The sequence below is a fragment of the Corvus cornix genome, chromosome 3 (genome assembly GCF_000738735.6).
Source record: "Corvus cornix cornix isolate S_Up_H32 chromosome 3, ASM73873v5, whole genome shotgun sequence".
Classification (NCBI taxonomy): Eukaryota; Metazoa; Chordata; class Aves; order Passeriformes; family Corvidae; genus Corvus; species Corvus cornix.
Window position 1 is genome coordinate 16,724,347 of NC_047056.1, and position 23,941 is coordinate 16,748,287.

At 36.3% G+C, this 23,941-nt stretch overlaps 1 long non-coding RNA gene across 1 annotated transcript; it reads right to left on the bottom strand.

The window, feature by feature from the left end:
- Positions 1-2,190: 2,190 nt before the first annotated feature.
- Positions 2,191-13,479, bottom strand: LOC109143777. The gene is made up of 3 exons (XR_002044136.3): positions 13,313-13,479; positions 12,099-12,201; positions 2,191-2,909 (listed from the first exon to the last, which is right to left on the bottom strand). It is a non-coding gene; the product is annotated as an uncharacterized LOC109143777 (long non-coding RNA).
- Positions 13,480-23,941: the final 10,462 nt, after the last annotated feature.

The window sequence follows — 23,941 nt, forward strand, 5'->3', positions numbered from 1 at the left end:
AACAAGTGGAATTATCAGGACATTATGTAGTTACTGGGCAAAAGCACCTACTGATTAGTGCCACCCGGTATTTGGCAGGAAGACAGTTAAAGACAAAAAGTTTATCCTTGCTCCATCATCCACATTTCTCCTCTGTTGCATTATTTGTACCAAAATCGGCCTGTTTAGAAGCAAGAGAGATGTTTTTGTAATGGAATCAGAGCAACTGGTTGTTTGTTTTTTTCTAAAATTCAAGTAAGCCATCTATATAACTTTCTATAGCTTAATTTTGCTTCACTGGAATCAAGCCTGACACCCTACTGAGCAGAATGCTGTGCCTTTGTTGTCCAATATGCAAAATGTTTACTTTTGGAGAGGAGTGAGGGGGTAGTGGTTTGTAGGCTAAATGTTGTGCTTCCTCTTACATTTGATGAACTTGCAGATTCCTCTAAAGCCACCAAGCAGAAAGTCTTTAAAAGAAACTAAGATCTTATTCTGATAGCAGCTTGTGTCTAGAGTGATAAATACTTTGAAAACAGCCACAGACCCATGTTTATGAGTGTCGCGGGTTCGGTTTGTAACCAGGCAGAAACACCAATTTAGTGTAGTGGTTTGGTCCAAAATACTCATTACTGTTTATCTGCTGTGAGATAAGAATTAGGAGAAATGCAAAGCAGGCACCAAACTTGAAAGAATATAAAGAAGTTTATTAACAGACCTAAAAGAAGAAAAAAAAATTATACCACCTTCAGAACTCTCCTCCTCCCCCCACCTTCCTCCCTTCTCCCACTGACAATGTGAAAAGACAACCCTTAAGATGTTCAGTCTGTTTACCACTTCCATAATAACCTTGTTCAGTCCATTTAGAAAGAGAAGTCTCTTCTTGCTCATGCTATGAAAACATTATCACAACGAGACAGCCGCCCACTTCCAAATATTGTTCAGTCCATTTAGGAAGAGGAGTCTCTCTGCCTGCGTGTGAGTCCTTTCCCCCGACTTGCAGCTTTTCCCGCAACTGCTTTCGAGGGTCCACTCTTGAAGTTTTTTGGGGTACAATTTTAAGGTTGAGCCGTTCAGAAACAAAAACAGAGGCCCTTCTCCTTCCCTGGGAGCAAAGGGTCTTCATCATCTTCATCTTTAGGACTATCTCTGGGAGCATGTCTAGGGACTGAGGTTTTCTCCTTTCCCGTTTGGAGCAAAAGTCCTCATCTGGTTCATCTCTCCCTGTCCAAACTTCTCATGAAATTACAGCTGCATCAGCATCTGCCTATCTCCACGCAGGTGCTTCTGCTCACGAGTTGAACACTCCACCCCCCATATCTTCATGAAATTACAACAATGAGGTTACTTTCTCTCATTTTGTGTGCCAGCCTGGATTCTACCTGCTTTTCTCACATCTAAGAACAGTGTAGTATTCTGATTTATATCAAAACTCAATATATGAAGGCACTGGGCTTCTTGGGGTGCATTTGTAAGTGCTTGCACTGATGGAATATGAAACTGCATATCTGCATACAATTTTGCAGCAATAGAGATTGGTTACTGAAGAACTTCTAGATGTTTCTGACTTTAAATACTTTGTGCTTTGTGACCACAAGCAGGGCATCAACATTCAAAGAGAGTTTTTGAGTTAAAGATACATTTGTGACAAAGAAAACCATATGCAGATAAACAATTGCCAAGAAGGGTGTTCATTAGAAAATTCACCAAATTTTTCATTGATATAAAAAAGTCAAAGGGATGGAATTTGTATTTCCTGTAAACTGACACAGGTCCTTGGAACTCGGGGCAGATACGCTCATATTCAGGGGATCCATCTCCTTCAGAAGCTATTACACTCCAAGGAAAGTGGAGTCCCACAAGACTTCACAAGGATGATATTTCATTTTCATCTCAAGATTATTGTAGTAGGTCATCAGCTTTGACTGTATGATAAAGCTACTTCTGGGATGTTACTTTCCTTGCAGAGAGCCTAAAGCAAACAAAGCCTGCTTTTTCAAAAGTGGATATCCATTTTGACAAGAAAATGGAATCAACTCTAATAAAACTAGGAGAGAAGGGGAAAAACTATTACTTGCAGGCTGAGGATTGAAAACTACTCTGACTGTTCTTGCTGCTTTGATTTTTAAAGGAAGCCTGATTGGGTTTTGGGTTAGTTTTGTTGTTGTTTTATTTTTGTTTTTCCCTCAATGGGGGAAAAAATATACCAACTTGAAGACTTTCTGTTCTCTGTAAGAAACACACCATAGAGTATCCTTTGTGGTTAAAATGTGATTTATGATTTTATGTTGAGTATTTAGCAGAGTGGTTTTTTCCCCTATTCTAAATAATATGGAACATATTGAAGCTTGTTTTTTAATGGAATTTGATTCTCCTGTAAAGTCAGTTTCTGATTCTTCCACAGGTTTCCCGAGTGACTTCCTAAGCCACAGTTTGTCACCTTGTAACACTGAATTAATTTGTTCCATATTTTAGAGGTCTTCTGAGGATAGATCTACATATTCATGTAAAGTGGCAAGATATTAAGTGATGACTATCCCTTTTTAGAGAAAAAAAATCTATAAATAAAGAAACCCCCGTAAGACTGCAGCATTTTAACACAATCAATTTTTTGTGAATGAATTTTTTTCTTCCTTGTTCCAGTCAAACAGATCACTGATTTTTATTAGGAAAGAAAGGCTATGATTACCAAGTACTGGAATGATTCGTGATCCAGTCTAACTTCCAGTAATGTTAACAGAACCTTCTCATTGCTATTGGAAGACAAAATTGGGTACCCTTATTCTGCAAAACACTTTGCCATCTAAACAAGGAGTTACTTCTTCAGCAACAGCTATATTTGTGCTAGAAGTCTGAAAAATATTGTACCAGATTCAGATGTCCTGGATCATTCCCCAGCTCCATATTAATTTATAACGTTAACTATTGAGCTATAACAAAAAAAAAGAAAAAAAAAAAATCAATTTTATACCTTTTACAATTACCTAAAAGCAAAATGCAAGTCTACTTTGAGTTTTCAGAATAAGTTGCCCCATTTCCTAGAACAGTCAAATTGTGTGATTGGATATGACAAAAATTTTGTTTAGAACGACAGTAATGTATTATGCAATATCTCAGCATTTCGCTGAGGCACACTGTAAATGCACTCTGTGGTTAATCCCAATTGATCAATTTCTGATGGAGTCAGTGAAAATATTTTCAACTATTTTACCGCAAATTTTGTCAGGTTACTAATATTTAAAGTGGGAAGAATGAAAATATTAAGATAGTTCTAAAATATCTCAGAAAATACGAGGTTATACATACGCAAGAAATTTATATTTTTTGGAAAAATAGAGAGTGGCAGAGATAATATTGGCTTAAAGGTGTTAATGCTGCATTTCACGCTTTGTAGGTGTGTTTCCTTGTCCCATAAATATATGATACATCATACAACTGTTTTTAAAGTATTTTCATGTAAGAAAAACTCATTTTAAGCAAGCAGAAAAGAGATATCAAGAAAACAAATTAAATGTAACACTGAGAACTTGAGATAATTCAAGTATGAATTTAATTGCGGATGTACTGCAATTCTGGAGAAACTATTTTGACTTCCACACTTAAAACCAAAAAATAAATCTAAGTTACTAAGACAAAACCTGACAATTAATTTCTATTCACCTACTCATCAAACCTAATTAATTTAGAGAGAGGAATCTGAAGAAACAGGACGGATCATTCTGAAAGGAAAGACAATTATTCATGAGTCTGTGTGTCTGCCTATGCTTAGCAAAATCAAGCTACAGAAAGTTATATAGATGGTTTACTTGAATTTCACAAATGTCTAATTCAGATAGTTTAGGAGTTATGTAACTTAAATTTGTATTAAATATTCTCAACTGCATATGCAATATTTGCTGTTGTGGGTCTTAATATAACCTAGAGATTTCTGCTTTTAAAAATTAATCGAGTGTGCTGGTAGCTCTGATATCATATATTTTTTTCCTTCTATTTAAAGAAGGAAATAATATCCTTTCACATCCTCCAAGGCATCTTTCCAGTATTCTCAAGGCTTAAATGCTAGCTGTAAAGAATGGGACACAATGTGAATATTAATGTCCTGGTTGAGCTGACAAATGTGTTCTCTTTGGGCCGGGGCCAGACATGAGCATTCAAAGTATGGAACTAGTCCAGGAGGCTGAGATTTTCAGAGAATCTGGGGAAAAGCCTGCCAAAAGTGCTCAGCAGCTTCCCCATAAAGAGATTGCTCTAGAAATCTGCAATGTGTGGGTGAAAAAAAAAAAATGAGTTGTGACAGGACTGGAATGAGTTGAAACTGCTCAGGATGGTGAAGGAGGACAAGGTTTCTGGTGCATCAGGACATGGACAAAGTGGGAATGACAGGTGAACTAAAGCACAAGAAGGTAAACTTTGCCATGGTTGGTTGCAGGGAAATGTTTGAAAATAGTTAAACATTTCACCATGTTCTAGATTTCACCAGTGTTACAAAGATCAGGCAGATTATTTGAACTTTTTAAATAATTTATTTTCCTGTACAACCAAGTCTGCTCCAGTGGTGTGCTGACCTTAAGAGGGATTTGGTAGTGAAATCAGTAATCCTATCACGTCTTTCACTGGAAATGGCAGAATTAAGGTCAGGGGGCTTGTAAAGGGAGCTGCCAAAAGACATCTTTCTCCTGTACCCTTTTGGACATCCATGTGCATAGAAGACCTTCTTAAACCACCCTTTGTACAAAATTCCCAAAGTCTGTAGGAAACTATGGCATAATATGAGGGCAGAGATGGCTCATTAGACCCTCCAATGAGTACAAATTAGGAAGTGTGTCCCCAGAGGGACATGCAGAGAGGATTTAAGACATTACTCCAAAGAAAAGGTGCTCTTGGAACAGACAAGCAATTTAGAAATTTTGTCTGAAAGCCACTCAAACATTTCAGCAACAGGGAAAACTTGCTGCCTCTATCAAGCTTAGGTTGGAATTACATCTCTCTACACTCTCCTTCTGTGTTTCCAGCCTTCATTTTTGCTGATTACTTCCCTCTGCTTATATTCACACACTGGGAAGGTCAACTTGCTAGGTAGAAGGTAAAATATCTTTTACCACCAGGGTATATGTTTGTGAATATATCTTTTAGCCAGATCATAAAGGTATTCAGATTCACAAGAAAGGTGCCTGGCCTCTATGAACATTTCATGGGAACTGCTACTCTCATTCTCAAAACAGGAGAACATATGCTGATATTAGGAGGGGGGAAAAAAGCTAGGTAGAAGTTCAGCTCTCTGAAACCTTATTCACTCCCTCATATGAGCAGTTCTTTATTCCCCAGCTCAAAGGTCACCTGAGATTCACTAATTTTTAGTTGGTTTTTTTATCCCCTTCAGAAGTCTACATCTAATTTGTTTGGCCAACTCTTTGCAGTAAATGGAGTAGTCTTGCTCTGACAAAATCACAAGGACTTTGGCAGACAAATTTTTGATCCTTCTTTCTCAGAAATCCCCTTCCTTCTTATTTTTTGCAATGCAGGTGCTCGACAAATTTCCTCCATGTTTTATTCTAAAATTCATAAATTCTTGCTGCAAAGAAAGTGCTTTATTTTAATTCTACAGACAAGGAATATTTTTCTTTCACTGTTCCATGCTGAGAGGCCCTTCACATGTCACAGGCTGCTCAGAAGCCAAGCTCTGTAGTGACTGCACTAGATTTTTTGTAGGAATGCTCAGTGAGCATGTATCCTAGGGTAAAACACTGAAATCATCCCAGATGTGTGTTCATTCCTCACCTTTCTTCTAGATGTTGAGATTAGCTTCAGTTCAGCAAAATGCATCAACAGGAGGTACAGATGTAATTTTTAAAGGCAGGTCTTCGTCTGTTAAAAGCAAATTTTTAGGCCTGACTCTTCTGGGCAAACTACAACTTTTATATACAGTCCAAGCTTAAGTTTAGAAGCTTTGGTATCCAGTTTCCAAGCTGGCTTTCCACTTACAGGGTCTGTATTCAGAATTTACCTTATCCTAGTCTTCCAAACAGACAAAACATAAAGGGAAATGTGCAACCAGCTGGTGAAAGATGCAGCCTGTGGGATGTAGAAGCATCTAGGGAGGCTGATCACAAACTGAACAATTGGAAGAAAGGAAGGACCCTTGCAACAGCACAATACTGAATACAAGAAAAACGTAAATACTTAGTAGTGAGGAGAAGAGCAAAATTGCTAATAAAAATAAAATTTCCCAACTCACCCAAACCTGGGTTTTATTAGTCATTGTTTTGATTCAGGCTCATTAAAATGAGGGGCTTTGCAAACAATTAAACTTGCCTGATTTCTTTCTATGTATTCATTCATTTGCTCCCCCCAAAAAAGACCCAAACCCAGAAAAACAGCAACAGAAGAAAAACCAAACCAAACCAAAAAACAACAAAAGCAACAACAAAAAATCCATGATATTTTTCTAATAGCCCCACTGGTATTCTGACAGAGTTTTTTTGTGAAATAAGATGAAGTATTAGGAAAATATTTTGTTGTCTCCTTGATATTGATATAAATGTCTTATGAGTTAAAAGTTGTCAAATCAGTTTATTTCCCAGTGCTTTGTTAATAACCAGAAGGATAGGAAAGAACAGAAATATTATGCATTGCCTCATATAACGTCACAGAAAAATCCTTAAGATTTCAACAATTGTTCTGAAATTAGAAGTATTAAAGGAAAAGATCTCATAATTTTTGAGATTACTGGTGCATAAATGTACATAATTGCTATTCTGGTTTGATGCTTGTCTGGTTAGCCTGTGATTTTTTAATGAAAACGTTAGCAACTACTGGCCTGGGTTGCCCAGTAAATAGTAATGACAACCTGTGGTGGAAATTAAAGGGACAATACTGACACATAATAAAAAACAGCAGTTGGTGAACCAAGGGGAAACAACACAAAAGAAATAAAGTAGGTGATCATTAGGTGGACTGGCTACCGGTACATTTTACAGATTACAAATGCTATTTTCTAAACATAGCTTTTAATGTGACCAAACTGTGCGTAAAAATGGTTTGAGAAGACACTGATATTGATCCATGCTGACCTTTCTCAACATGACAAAGCAGCATTTAATTCATTAGATCTTGCATTACAGCCCACCCAATGCATTTAATGATGCGCAGTATGGTACAGTTATAAGCGATTTCCATAGCAATACTAGAAATCTTTTAACAGGACAAGCTGGAAAAGAGGACTTCTGCTGTGATCCCCATTCTGGTGTATCATTAAAGTTAAAAATTTCCCCTCAGCACTTAGCAATGACAAACGTTACAACCTTGGGAGAAGGGTTTCAGAATGATAAGTGGAATGACTCCTTTCATGCAAAGTGCTCTTCCCACTGTATTGCTAGAGGGAAATTTATTAAGTTTGAAGCTTAAGGACGTGTTCTTTTATTCATTTGGGAGCATATTCTCAGGCCAGATGCAGTCTTCCATGCCATGCTGTTATGTAAGCAAAGTTTTAAAACTGTTTCTATTGTAAGATTTTAAAGGAACTCTTAAGGGGTGTTGCTGATGTTGTTCTATAAACATTCCTGACAAGGCAATTTAAGGCTCTGAATCAAATGTCAGATCCTAAACTGTATACTTTGTAACTTACATCATTATAGTTTGTCAGAAAGGTCTTCAAATAGTAATCATGCTTTTTACTGAAGACTTAACTTAAGCACTTGCTATATGAGTCAGGAAAAGAGACTTGATGAGTACATCTCTTATCTTCAAAACAAGTAACTTAACTGCAAAACTTGTAGATAATCTAAAGTATGAGTATACCTTTCTCCCCTTTACCTTCAGTCATTATTCATTATAGCAGGGATCCTGGCTCTGAGTGTTTTAAATGGAATAGCAGGGCCTCTGTTCTCTGATAAAATTTTATCTTTATAATTTGCCAAAAGGTCCCTGTCTCCCATGACCTACTTTTGGGTGCAATTCTAACCTCATATGTGGCTAAGTTAGGATAGTATCTTGAACTTGATGTTCCTATTCCTAGGCAGTGCCCCAGTAACCAGCAATAAAGTGACAAAAGGATGCAGTCTTTACCCTCTACTATCTGGCAATTAGGAAGAAAAGAATGAGCTGTGATGGGGCTCATTGTGAGGCAGTAGTGAAAGAGATGGATATCAATCAGCTGACATTACTTCAGTCCATGCCTCTTCATATAAATAGTAAATACACACTGGTTGAAATACTGTTGAAAAAATAATTTCTGTGTTAGCTTTTATGTTCTCTCTGTTCTATGTATTTTTAATGTAAAAATGTAGATATATACCTTTGGAGGCTCCTATGGCAAATTACTTTCCGCTTTACTTAGGTTTTTATTTATATTTACCAAGGTTACATGATTTACAATGGATTTACCATTCCATGGTTAAATGACCTGATGAGCATTCCATATAAAACATTAAAGTTAGGTTATTTTGCAAATATAATTATGATACAATCAAGTTAACAACAGCATACACAGGTGTATGTATAGATGCAGAGCATAGATGCAGTCATATATTAGTCTCATTCGCATTTATACAAAGTCAAGTTCAAAGGACAAATTTAAACTTCTTTAACTGTATTTCAAGAATATGGATGAACAATTTTTTTCAGGTGGATGAGATGCTTCACTGAGACTAGTTTAGTAAAAATTCAGTCAGCAAATACACAGTAACATTTTTTTTTAAATAATTGCATACAAGAGCTAAGTGTTGGAAGATTCTCTTGCACTTTCTGTCTTGATAACAAAACATTTTAGGTCTTACACCAGTTTTTGCTGGAGTCAGCACCTTTGCTTTCAAAGGGTGTCAGCATGTGGCACAGACTATTGTATTCTGAGTAATATTTTTAATGGTTTAGTACAATACTGGTTCTGCTAATATTAGAAAATTTCACATTTGTGCAATGATGCACTGTTATCTACCACCTTTCCCCATGTACTTAATTTTAGGGAATAAATGGTTCCTTTCCTTTTGTTACAAGGCACAGCACATTGTTGCTCCAGTTTTAGAATTGAAGGAATATTAATAGATTTTACACTGCCAATTTCTTTTTATCTGTGTATAGAATAATTTGACATTCCTAAGACTGTTTCCATGGCATGAATGAGTTGCAGATGCATGCTCAGTATCAGTAGGTCAGCTTTGTTAAGGTGGAGAAACTGTCAATAATTCTGATGAAAAGAATCCAGGGAATATGAAATGTGTCGAGGTATATTAGGTATATGGGTTAGAATGTGGTTTGGAGTAAACATTTAAGGGGTAAGAGAAAATAAAAGAAAAAATGTTAGTTGATTATTTTAGGTACATTTAAAAATATTTTGATAGAGCTTGTGACAGTCATTGGCAATGCTATATTCCACTTTATAAAAAAAACTTATTATGAGGTAAGTGTCAAGAGGTAAATGGCTACTTTCACAGAGAGTTCTTAAATAAATCCCCTCTTATTAACAGAATGAATCAGTTTTAAATAAGAAAATTAGCTTCCCACAGTACATGTTGATAATAGCCCTAAAAAGTGCTCTGCAGCTGTCTAAGCAGGGATGGCAATGAGCTAATAAACTATTATTTTCTTTTTCAAATCTGACATAATTTTTATAAAAAGTTAAAAATTCAGCATCAATATAAATATTTAACATCAAAAATATTTAGCATCAAAGTAATTTGCAAATTGCATCTGGCATAAGGTGAATGGGACATGATTCCTCCATACATTCACTAAGAAGTGAATCATACCAACCCTTAAGTTCACATAATTCCAAGTACATGAGTAGACCAAATTAAGTCACCTGGATTAGTCACATTTGTAGAATTAGGAAGATGCAAAAGCTCTAAAATTGAGCTAAAATTTAATGTTCTGTCTCATAAATATAGGGAAGCATTTTATTACTGGAACACTGTTTTCTAACAACTGAAAGCTGGTCTCTCCCTTGTCTATAGTATTGAGGGCTTATATGTCTTCAATGTGTTTTAAAACAACAGCTACCTCTATTAGTTTGTCAAGGAAACATTGCCTTTCAATTTCTCCTTCAACTGCCAAACCTTCTGGATAATTAGAAGTCAGTAAGGGGTGATCAATACATATATTGTATACATGCAATATATATAAAGTAAAATGTGATATGGATTTAAATTGAAAAAAGATGCATGTCCTCACTACACTATTCAAGTCTTAACCCATTAAATACCTGATTCAGCTGAATTTTATATCAGAATGCCTGCAAAAGCTTACCAAAGACTCCACACTCATTAGCCTCTTAGTAAAGCTGCTTTAAAAAGTGTTTTGGGAAAAATTGTAGCAGAGCTGATAGCATTAGATAGCTTTCTTTTGCTACTTTCTTCAAATTTTGCCTGTAAAAATCATACCACCTCCTGCTGCATGCAAACTTTAAAGCTCATTTTATTCCTTCAGTCAAAGCAACTGTTCCCTGCATTCTGCAAAGTCCATGATCACACATAATTCCCCTCATAGGTGCTATGAATCTTGTTCCGGATCACAGGGAATGCTAGAACGCTCCAAGTTAGCTGAGCACTCCGAGGCAATGTGGCCAACCATTTCAGTGATGCCTTTTCCTGGTCTTAAAAATTAAGAGCCAGACATGGTTAAGGGTAAAAGGGTTTTTACCTCAGTATTTAATAAGGATCTTTATGGTGCACCACTTTGCCAAGGTGGAATGCACCTAAATGCACACACACGATAGATCACGTATACAATTTATAGACTTTTGCAAATTGGCATATCTAACAAAGATTCCCCAATGAGAGGCTTCAATGATTAGCATGGTATCTCCCTATCCTGAGGAATTGCCCCTGGATGGACTATCTTAGTTTACAGGATGTGTTCTAGAGAGGACCTTGGTTTCTCAGGATAGTGTAGGGCTTTCTGGCCTCCAACTGCAAGGCTTGTAGGATGTTTGGTTTCCTGGCTTAACAGAACACTACGATTGTGCTAAGTTATTGGACTTAAGGAATCACAAGTATGTATGCTAAGAGCAGAGGATACATAAAAGCTATATAAAAGATATATAAAGGGTATATAAAAGAAAAGACAAAAAAGTCATCATGGCATCATCAGGAAAAGGCTTAATCATCTTCAAAAGCAGTTTTCCTTGTTTGATGGATCTTCCAGTTAATTTTGAAGTTGAAAATTTTCCATCTTCAATCAGATTGAGATGAAAACTGTTGAAACGGTATCTTTTAAGAAAAACCAAAGGGAGGTATCCACCAACTGATGGCTGAAAATTCATCTGCAAATCACAGACTGGAGATGTATTTTCTAGACCTCACCTCTTCTGTCAAATGCCCCTAAATCCTAGTTTATTTAGAAGAGGTTTCTAAACTTTTAACTTGAAAATTCAGCTAGAGTCTGGGAAAAATTCACCTCATGTGTTGAAGTGAATATCTTCTTATCGTATCTTTTTATCAACCCAGCTTCAAGAACTCAGTGAATATTTGCCAGTGTCAAAGTCTTTGCATTATTAATGCCTCTTTCTTCTGAACACAGTCCCACTGGGATTTGTTTATGCTGAGCAATGGCCAATACCAGTTGCTGGCTGAAAGGACTTCTTTCCTTTCCTCCAGAGGCCTAGGGCTCCCCTACCTGTGGATGTGCTGTGCCAAAAGAGCATCCTGTGAGTTCTCTAAAAATAAAACTCTGTGTAACACAGCCACTCACAAAAGAACTGCCTGTAAAATGTTTTTTGATGGGTTGTCAGTGCTGAAAAACGTGCTGTGTTCAGGCCTGCCAGGTCCACCAATACGAGCAGCAAGCTGTGGCTTTGAGGGTTGAAACAACCAATTTGAGAGCTAGTCTACTGCCCTGCTGCTTCTGGCAAAGAGCTGTTGCCTTTGAGGGAGTCTGGCAAGCCAGGCTGGAGATATTTGGAAGTACTGGGCAAATGGGTGTTGTGTGTAGTACGTTTGACACCAGAAAACTTGGAGCTGCTGCTGTTGGTTCTGCCAGCTCTGGCAGAGCTGTAGACAGTACTTTTCCAGCATGGACTGTTCATTTTCAATGCACGTATGTTCCAGCTTTTCAGGAGAACGTCTCTCATCTGCAGAGCAGATGCCCAGGGATATTTGTGTGAGTTGGGGAAGGTTAGCAGTGCTCACCTTTAGAGGAATTTGCCACACTAGAGCCAGTGAGCAGAGTCTCTGAACTGCAAGATTGTGTTCAATTACTGGGCATGAAGAGACTTCAGCAACAGATTGGAAGCTGAAAGAGTGGAGCAGATTGTTCATAAAGGGTTTCAAAGTTACCAAGATTTGAAAACAATATGTTTTCTAACCTTAATATAATATGGAAGAATCAGGATAATTAAGTATAAATTTTATTTTAAATGACAAAACGAAAAGTTTAGTAAGAAAGTTAAGACGCTTAATTTACAAAAGGACCATTTTTAGAAACATCTGAGTATATCTGACCTTCTCCCACTGCATGCTGCTTCTTTCAATTTATTATAAAAACCTCTTAGGGTAACTCAAATGTAAACCATGTTGCTGATCACTTCAAATAGACCCAGACAAATTGAGACCCAGACAACGTGGATGTGTTTTAACAGAAGTGAAAGGTAGAGCTTAATCAACCCCCCCTGTACTATGTACCACTAAACTGCTGCTGGAGTGTTATGGCAGGGGCTTTTAATGATACTGTTACAAAACTCAAAACTGAGTTTTCAATAGAATTGGATAGATTCTTAAATGCATTTATGCTACACTGTTCATACGATCCATCACATCTTGAAAAACTTAGCAGGTCAGTTCATCATACAGGCAATCACCGGGTCATATACCTTAGGCATGGTATGTAAGTCCAAAAGTCTATTCAATAGATACTGCCTTGAATAGAATTTGTGATCTGTTGTCCAATTGTTAATGGCAGAGGAGATTTCAGGTCATGTTGTTCATATTTGAACAAAATACTCAGATTTACTGAACATACTTTGGTTTTGATAGGTCAATTATAGTGTAAAAAAGAACTGATAGTCTCCTCGCTAGATAGAAGATAATGCCAAGTGACTTCCAACCAACAGAGTGTATGAGAGTAATAAATATTGAAAACAGATAAAAATACTTGCTTTAACTTTGGATGTCAAGAGGCATTAAAATTTCAGTGATGTGTTTTGTCAACATACTTCTACCTGCAGTCCTAGTATGCTTAGAAAAGAATTATCACCATCTGGAGTGTTACAGAAGTATGAAGTTGTTATCTGTTGTTTTCACCAAAACTTCAAATAAAACGGTGGCAGCAGGATCCATTTAATCAAATTTATCACTGAGTTCATATTTTTGGTAGCAGCAGATGGGTGGCAGTCTGGAAGACTTACCTAGAAAAGACTTGGGGTAGTTTTGAATATTTTCTTAGCATTTCAGCATATGCTGGAAGTGAGTGAGTTCCCACACTTTAGCAAGTTACCACTCATTAGTAGAAGCTGTGGAAAGTGATCATGTGCAGATTTAGTCCATACAATTGCAAAGCATAAAACACATTAGACTGTGGAGCTCATATTATGAGTAGATTTTAAAGATGTTAAAGTTGATCTGAGGGAATGGTTCCCATGATGTAACTGGAACAGACTAAGAGCAGTCTGGTTATCAGATTTATAATACATTAAAAAATAGCAGATATAATACATTTACTTTTCAGTGTTGATCTGTGCACTCTTACTGAGGAAGAATGTGGTGAGTCACTGGAGACTGAAATTCTCTTCTCCCCTTTGCCACTAAATTATTTCCTGAACCCTAAAGTTATTTATATTTTCTGCCTTTTTTTTCCCCTGAAAATTAGAGTATAGGAAGGATTTTCTATCACTTTTAGTATGGTCTTCCTTTTAAGTAGATAATTGCATTTCTGAAAACACTTGCCTTTTAAATGCCTGTGTAAAACTAGAAAGGTGCAAATTTTATATATAGTTTTTGTATAGTTATTATAGTTTGAAAACTGAGACAGGAACAACTCTGTTAATTGATGTTAAGGTATAAATTCAGCAAAATACAAAACCCTTTCAATCTGAAAGGATTTAGTATTAAAAAGATTGTAAGAATTTTGAAAGTTTTTATTCCAAAAATTTGTGCCAGCACAAGTTCTGATTTTTCAGTTCAAAAAATACAGGTTCCCTTCTGTTTCCATGGACCCCCTCTGACTTTCATACATCCATGCATGTAGTGAGTAACATGCTTTACCATTGTGCAGTGAATACCAAGGCCAGAAATCTGACAAAAATGTGCTTTCTTTGTTGCATACTTTCACTGCAAAGAAATGTACAGTGCAAAACTGGCACCACCACCAGTACATCCAAATGCCTTACACCAAATTTTCTTAAAGCCTCAGAGGAGTTTTATAAATACGTTACAGAATTCAGAAATGAGCCCTGCCATTGCAAATTATAATTCAATGTGTCTTCTTCCTTTCTGCCTTCCTCTCTTCCCCCTTCCCTCTTCTTTTCCTCTTGTCCCTCTCCTTCTTCCTCTTGCTCCCTTCCCAGCTGCATCCCAAAGATGTCTCTGCCTATGACACCAATCACAATCCCCACCAACAGGTTGTTATGCAGTTTTTTTCAATTTCCACCACTGTCTAAATGAAATACCTGTTGGTGCAGCTGCTAGTGACAGGCTTTTGCCATTTGTCTTTATGTGGGGACTCTGGTGCCACCCCATTCTTGTATTTTGGAGGCCTCTATTAAGAATTTCTGATATCCGCGGGTTTGAGGGTTTCTACCTTGTCTGTGTCAAAACAGCAGCATGGTTAATCAGGTTATGTTAAATAGTCAGACATTATGACCAGGTGGTGTTCAAGGACTCAGCAGGCTTTATTTCCATATGGAGTCCTTAAATTTTGTAACCTGTCTGAAGGTTTCTTGGAACACTCTGTGGAGGGTTTGTTAAAGCACACTTTGTAAAAGTCTACTTAGACTGAAAACCAAACCCTACAGGGCTTTATGATGATTTCTTTAAATAATTTAACCTCAATTTATTTTTAAAAATAGTAATTCCTGAAAAGTTGCAATAGCTTTAAAATTGAACTCTTCTAGGGGAGCTAGAATAATAAGGGGAGATATTATAGTCTATAAAATAGCAGCATATGCCATACTGTTAAATTTGAAGGATTTCTGGTATATGTAATATAATTTCCAATTCTATGTCAAATACTTAATTTTTCTTGCATTAGTAGTCCTACACCTCCAGTAGTCAGACTGATATTTAAGACCACTTATGAGCAGACAAACTCAGATAACCTTGTGACTATAGTAGTTCAACTACTAAAATCTCCTTTTTTAAATCAAATTTGCTAGTTTTCTGAGACTTTGTTTTGCCTCTTCTTAGATTCATACCTGAGGGTGTCATAATACCTCTGTAGCTTGTCAGGAATTTTTCTTCTAAAAATGTCAGCAGATTAGGACCTTCTGATGGAGGCATAACTTTTGCAGTAATGTGCAGATTTTGGTGAATTGTCAGAAAGAAAAAATTATTAGGGTTCTCATAAATTGCTAATGAGAGAAAGAGGTCCTTTCTTACAGATGGCTGTATCAGTCTTCCATCTGAAGTTGGAGCTTGCTTTTGCTAAAAAAAAAAGAAAAATTAAAACTGTCAAGTGCAAACTAAGATCAGGATTTCCGTGAAGTACGGCACCATTTCTCTGGAAGTTTTCCAAGAGTAGAAAAATGTTGATCCATGGCTGAGAAAAATATGCAGGAGGAAAAGAACTTGAGAAAAAGAGAGAGAACTTATGGAGACTTGATTGGCTTCACTAAATCCAAAATAGGATGAGGCTTCTGGCATGTCAAATTAGGAAACTTTGGGATAGAATCATTGAAATAAAAACTGCTTGAAACTCAGGAAGTGCTTCATTCTCCACAGGTACATAAATTAGAAAAAAAAAAAAATTATGCTTAGCAACATTAGATAGGGCCAAAATCAATAAATATAATGTAGGAAATATTAACAACATGAAACAGCAAAATTAAAATAAAAGATCAAGTGTACATCTACTTCTGTACAAATATCAGGACCCAGAAATAATGGAATTAACTGAAAAGCCTGATTTTAGATAAGGCTGATGCTACTTTGGACACCAAAATAAAGACTTTTGTGAAAAATAAATTATAATCTACAGGATTATAATTTAATATAATGTAATTTAAATATTGTGGAGTAAAGCATTTAGAGATGCTGAAATTAACCGTAAAGAGTGGTTCCAAAAGATGAAGAAATGGAGAAAGCATGGAGTGAATGCAAACACTTGAAGAATATCAACAAGCACCATAGTGTTATCTGAGTCTGAAGATCCAGGGATAGCTCAGGGGAGTGTAACAGCAGTAATACAAGAATGTTTACCGCTACCAGTCGCCCTGTTAGGAGCAGAGTGGGCAGAATTCTCAAAAACCGAATTGAGGCAGATAAGAGATTTTTACCGTTTCCCTGTAAATCGGCTACATTTTAAAAGATGGCTTCTCAGAGGAAGAGTTCAAAATCAAAATGCATCAGTAGTGTTTAGAAAGACATTACTTCTCCCTGGAAGTGACCAGATGGTACCCACATTTAAAATCACTGTAGGAAAGGAAAGAATCCACTACGACAATGTTTCACTTCAGAGAGGAAAATGAAGTGGTTGGCTGAAATATCTGTCTGAAAGGCTGGAAGAGCTGCAGGAGCACATTCATTAAAAGATGGGAGTGAATTTTCAGAATAGATGTGTTCCCCACACAAACAGAAGAAGGAGAAGGAAGTAGAGCAAAAAACTTGTATCTGTAACAGAATAGAAGAGAAAGATATTTGAAATATAAGATCTTATGATAAGAGAAGTGTCCAGCTGAAAGAAAAAGTAAAAGGCATACCAGGCAGTTAAAACTGCGACCTGGCAATTCTTTAACAAGGTAAGGAAAAACTTTCTAAAGGAAAAAAAAACCACCAAAACCTATGAATAAAACTTCTTTTTCAAATTGACCATTACAGAATTTATATGGTTAAAAAATGGTCAAGAAATTAAAGGGTTACTCTTGGAAACTGGTCATTGTTAGTTTACTCTAGGGAAATTACCATTGATATTTTTGGTGGAATTGAATTTGACAAATTGTTTTAAATTTAGGCGACAATGGCAAAAGTTTGAGAGTAATAACTACTGACCATCTTGGATAGTATATGCACAAAACTAATAAAATTTTCCTTGACCTGTTACCTTTGTGTGGTTTCTGTGGCTTTCAAATCAGCCTCAGGACCTGAAGATCAGACAATTGTAGATGCAGTGTGACTTTTTTTTTGATGTTTTGGGGATAGGAGAGATTATTGAAGAGCAATAGACCAGAAAATCTGATTTATCTACTGGATAAACTGGAAGAAAATGAAATTAAAACCACAGATATAAGAAACACGGACAAATATGACACACAATGATTGTACAGTCAGCAATGCTTTTGCAAGAATGAAGTAATGTCTGTGAAATTTTATTAGGTTTCTCTGAACTCACAGCTGGAGAATGGAATAAAGGTGACCTGGCTGTTCTCAGGAATTAGGATATTCAAAAATGGTTTTGACAGGATGCCCCCCTAAAGCTCTCGGCCAAACTAAATTAATAGAAGTAAAGATCAAACCAAGAATTAATAGCCAAATAAAAGAGAGGGGAGAAAACTGAGCAACACATGGTGGGCTCAAGTAACCAATGAGATCTGAAAGCACCCGTGATGGATCATTTCATATTTCTTTACTCTTGCATGTCTTCCTTAGTAATTTGAACGTGGATAAGAGTAGTGAAACGACATTATTTGATGAAGATAACATTCTAGGTAGCAAAAAGCAAAACTGATTATTAAGCCTTGCAGAAAGATCTCTATTACTAAGCAATGTCAATGAATGTAATCTGCCATTTCCACGCAGGAATAGCTGAACCTTCATAAATAAAATGACAACCATATTGTCAAGTATGCAGACCAGACCCACTCCTTAGGGAAGACTGCTGCCTCCCAGGGGCCTGGTTGGAGGATGTGAAGAGAAAGTTTCCTGCGCTGGTAAGGCCCTCAGATTATTTTCCATTATGGATTTCACAGGGAGATAGAAATTTGTGGGGTTTTGATCATGGCTCAGTTTACATGACACCACAGGCCTGCTGTCAGATGGTAGGGGATACCCATCTCAAAGAGACAGAAAGGATCTTTGAACAGGCATTAGCAGGGCTCATTGACAGATCTTTAAAGGAGGGGAAAGGGGTAAAATCAGGCTCACTAGGGATAAACCTGGGGGCAGCATGCCAGTGTTTGTGGAATAATTTTCTAGCAAGGTTGTCTGGTCTTCTGTCTCAGTGATCTTAAAGGTCTTTTCTTACCTAAATGATGAATATAACTCCAGATGCATCCATTTCTTGAGCATTGAGTGCACTGCATGTGTGATCATGGAATTATAGAAACATAGAATGGCTTGGATTGAAAGGGACCTTAAAGACTCTCTAATCCCACTGGCCATGGGCAGGGACATCTTCAACTAGATCAGACAACTCGGAGCTCCAACTAATCTGGCTTTGAATACTTCCAAGGATGGGACATCCACAGCTTCTCTGGGCAGCCAGTTCCACCACTCTCACAGTAAAGAAAAATATAGAATCTTCATGGATTTTCCAGGAGGTATTATCCTCAAAGACCCAACCCTGCTTAACTCATGTGAGCTGACAGGAATGCAGCCTGATCTGTCACACGTGTAAAAAATTTATGGAAATGGTGAACCTGATTTATTTCAAATTTGAAGCTCAAATGGACTCTGGAGTTGAGCTATTCTTTGTCAAGTTTCAGCCCACAGAAAGATTATAAAGCTGAGCTCTGAACTAGTAAAAATAGAATTTGCAAATGAAGTGCTGACACAAGTCTCAGGCATAAGTAGGATGAGCACTATCATATATGAATGAGCCTTTCTCTCTTTCACAGTAGCATGCCATGCAATATGCAAATCACTGGGTTTAATGAACAGCTTCATTTAAAAAAAGAGTTCATGTGGTTAAACACTCAGAGACAGTTATTAATGTTTTAATTTTACGGGCTGAACTAGGATCCATAAAATTAAATCCAATAAAACTCTAAAAATAATTAGAAAGAAGCCAGCTAAATGTAAATGATCATAAGAATGTTGGTTTCTGCTGGGTCGGGGTTTCAAAATTCAGGAAGCCAAAAGGAATATATCTTGCAGGGATTAAGCAATAAAAACATTCATACAAAAACACATCAAAATAACTTTGGTTTGGTTAAAGAAGCTTGAGATGACTGAATGGTGGTATATAGGGATAAGGTATAGATATACACTAGATATATATAGGAAGAAGGATTAAAGTTACATAATACCTATACAGGTTACTGCTTTAGAGGAGTGAATATAACTTCACACACCTTTAAAGGAAGAGAATCTCAGTGAGAAGCTTTGAATAAAATAGACACACACAACAATATTGAGGGTCTAAACTCATTACAGAGGTACTTATATCCCAAATTTAAAGAAACAGAATAGATCTAAATAAACAAAGAAAACTCCCATGTATTTGCCTTGAGACTGTGAATGATATCTGTCCTACCAAATTAGAGTATTTTCCATGTGTTTCCATGTATGATTGCATCAGGGCTGCATCCAGGCACATATATGTGATAAACTACATCCCTCCTACCTGATATAACACCCTGTATACATCTCTGATCTGAAGCAAACTATCTTGGTTTAAGATAATTTAAGGGGAACATTCCAAAATTAGTTCTCCCCTTTTATTTAAACCACTCACTTTCCACTAATAAGGAGAAATCAATATGAGTAGATATATTAGTGAAAAAATAACAGTATACTAAAAAAATACTGAAATAGCAACCTTGCCCAAAATGCCACATCAGCTCCATCCCTTCCTGGGCCTGCCATGGTACCACTGCTCCAGCTAAAAATGTCACTTCAGGCATTCTTCGTCCCCTCCTTGGGCTCCACCTCATGTATATCTATTGCTGACTAAAAGAAATTATGTATTGATATTTCAACACCCTTTACAAAAAAAAGAAAGAAAGAGTTAATCAGGTGGTAGTGGACTCCTGCTAGAAGTTGAGGTCAGTCACTTACTATCTTGCAAAAACATTGTCCTCATTCTACTAATGACAATTACATGAAAATAGGAGAAGAAATTAATGTCATGCACAAAGAAGAGATGGAATAACAGTCTGCTTGGGGAAACTTTTGGGGGTGGTACCTTTCATACCCCACAGAATCCCACCATAACAAAACAAATAGGAAGATTTGAATTGAAAAGTTTGTGCTGGCAGTAATGTAATAGGGGGGCAAAAAAGAAGGAGTCTTTTCAGTATCACAAAAATTTCAAATTATTAGGAATTTATTTTGGTATGAGAGTTTGAGAGCACCATGTAGGGCATAGAATATGCAAAAAAAACCCTCCTGCTTCCTATTTCAAATTTAACATAAGATACAATGCAATTAATACAATCCACCACACCTTTATCACTCTTTATTTTTCTCTGCATTCCTATTTCTTTTTAACCTTTTTCAAGCTTGTTTCCCCCAAATTGTTTCTATTTGTCTGTCATTCATCCAGCCACACTAATTTTGATATGAGCCAATATTTACAACTGATAACATCTCTATAATATTTTTACTTATTCGGAACCTAAACAGGTCATGTTATCCACAATGTTCACATTATAGATCTAAAGACTGTGTCTAAAAATAAAATAAAATAAAATAAAAATCCCCAAAATTTTAGTATAAGATTTGCATGCTGGTGAGAGAAAAATTAATAGGATGGAGAAACAGAGACAGATGTCAGAGTTTAAGGATAACAACTGTTGTTTCATGCTGGGCTGGTAGCTGGATGTGAGGAACAGATGTGAGGCTGACAGGAAGACTGAGCCAGTAGATAAGAAAATTTTGGAGGTTTTGGAAAAAGGTTTTAAGAACAACTTGGCCTGTGCTGTCCTAAAGATGGCATAGGAAAAGCCACTGAATGAGTCTGGGATCAGGGAAAATAAAGTTGTCAGCAAAAACACAGACAAACCAGTCAATGCAGAACTGTGAAAGCAAAGAGTTGAAGAGTGTAGACCAGACAGAGCAAGCAAAAAGTAAAAAAGATTTTCCTTCCTTCTTGCTCGTTAGACCTAATAATGGATTCTCATTTTCAAGGAAGAATTTTTTCAGACAGTTGGAACAAATTCTTTAGGTACATTGATGTGAGGAAGCAGAAAAACTGTGCATTGGCAAGGGGAGTCTAAAGCAAGTTTTTAAAGCAAAGTTCTTTATGTTCTATAAAACCTGTGTTCTTCAACACTCGTTGGTCAGAGGGCTGGAACCAAAGCAAGTATGAAATAAAGCAGAGGAAAGAAAAAATGACAGAAGATGCTAATATTAAAGGAAAACTTGATCCAGTTTGGAAAGGACAATAGTCACCAACTAGATTATAATAATTTCTGATTTATTTTATGGTTAAAATTAAAGTCATATTGCAGTGAAGGTGATCCCCCTAGTGTAGTGAAGAGAGAAATAGTGATCTAATGATCAAATCACAACCTTTGGTTTGCTGTGCTAATGGATCTCTCTCTGTGGCTGCTTGGAATCTAATGGCAAGTTCAAAACCTGAGCTGCACCATTGGTGCTCTGTTTTTGGTCAATGTTTTCTAAGTCATTACAGCTCTGATGATTTGCATTTTAATATTACCATTTTAAAATTAATTTATTTTCTCTGATATGATCTTAAAGCAAAGTTGACACTTGGAACCTTATGTTTTATTTAATTTAAGCCCAAATCACTAGTATAATTTGGAAACATAAGCACCTTGCAACTTTTTTTTAAAATTCAGTTAATTTTCTTCCTAACATGAAGATATAGTGAAATGTCTGTGTGATTCTAGAAGTGAATCAATCTACCACTTTCATTTAATGAAATGTCAGATTTATCAGATAGAAACAAATTTACCTCTGCTCTTAGTGAACAATGACAATTGCAGTAGACTCCCCCTCCCCCTCCCCCCATTAAAATGAAACCAAATTAAATTGTAGACCCAAAATAGCTGTTGGACTTTGAACACTCCAAGCAGATTCTGGATGTAAACGTGCTAAGCAAAAGGCTTCAGTGATCCTGCTACTCTAAAATACTGAGGGGCTTCCCTGGGCTGCATTTCTTTAGAGTGTTTAAGAATCACAATGCAACAGAAGTTTAGAAAATCAAACATAGCCTATAAACTAGTCAACACAGACGAGAATCAAAAACCCTTGTGAATACCCAAACCCCTGCACATATGTAGAAACAGATGATTAGAGTGCTGTATCTGTCCTGTCTTTCAGTTGGAAGTGGTTAAATGCTCAGCTGAACTGCCTCTTGAGTAAATCTTTTTTGTAGTCCAGGTTTTAGCATTCCCCTAATCTTACAGGATGGTGCCTTGATGCATCTAAATGTTCTGGTTGGTTAATAAGAATAATGAGGAGCTGCTTGCCGTTCCATTCTTTTACTTCTGTTGATACGTTAAAATGTTCCTTTTCCAGGACATTCAGATGATCTTCCATAATCTTTGCTGTTATTAATCCATGCCTCATTATTAGCTAGAAATTACTTTTTCAAATAGTTGCTTCAACAATTTACAAGTCATGTCATGGATACTATAAAAAACAGGCTGTAGGACAAATAAGAAATGAATAGACATTGTTTTCTTAAAAGAAATACCACATTTCTCACTTAAAATGGACTGATTTGGGGAGCTGAACAGCAGAGAATAAGTTACTTTGAAGACTGATGTGAAAAATAGCACAAGGTGGACTTTATCATTAAAAAATGTGGGGTTTTACAACAATTTGCTCATTAGAGGGTATTAAATAAGCATTTTGACACATAAAACGTATTTCAAAAAGACAAAATTGGGAAATATCCTTTAAAGAGGTGATGAAGAGAAGGATAAATCCAGCACAGTCTGTTCATTAGGAATAGTACATAAGTTCAATATATTTACAGGATGCTTCTTTGGTTCAATAAAATGTCAGCTAAAATCAAGCTGTCAAGAAAAAAAATTTTAACAGAACAAAATTATAAAATTCAATTTTTTTTTTAAATTTCCATTTTAGCTCATATGGTATGTAAAGTCAAAAAACCTGTTTTACAGTACAACCTTTAATTGAATGTGTTTGATTGCTTTCCAGTTCCTAGAAATTTCAAGAAATAAAATATATGCCTGCAAAGGGAGATTAAATGTGACTCCTTTTTCTCTGTTTATCTACCCATTTAGTAACAATATTTATAGAGAGAAAGTTCTGAATAAGAAAAATACCCTCCCTCCTACGTAATTAAAGAACCCAAATCAAACAGATTGACTGTATTTCTTTTTATAAGCCCATTATTTTCAGGTGATCAGATACAGAAAATTATGTATTTAACTATAATTCAGGTTAGTACTTTCTACTAGAAGATATTAAAATCTGAATATTAATGATGTTAGTTTCAAGGCTAAAAACAATGAAGATATTAGAATAGCTGTGAGCGGTAAAGTTTTGTCTAATAAAATATGAATTTTGAAAGTCAGGAAAGTTATATAAGGTTATAGCTGTTGTAATAATGCTTTACTGTGCTGAGTTTTATGGGGAAAATTATTCTGTATTATTTGGATTTTGACCAGCAGACTTGTAAATACCAAGCAGTATTATTCAAGAAAATGAAAATATTGGATTAGGAGTTAACTCATTACTTCAACTTTAAGAGAAGTTTGGTTCAATGTGTTGCAACGTTAAAATGTGCAATACTGTAAAGCTTGGACACCATCTGTCTCTACATGGCCCAGGTGAGTACATAAGAAATTCATGTCCAGAATTATTTGCCAAAGTGACTAAAAGTTGTAACTCTTCTCTTTCATGAAATATGTTCAGTGAAAAATACCTCAGTGACTGGGGAAATAATGGAGGAGGAAGGTGAGTTTCTAATGTTGCTTTATTTGTGTGAGTTTGATAATATTTCTGTT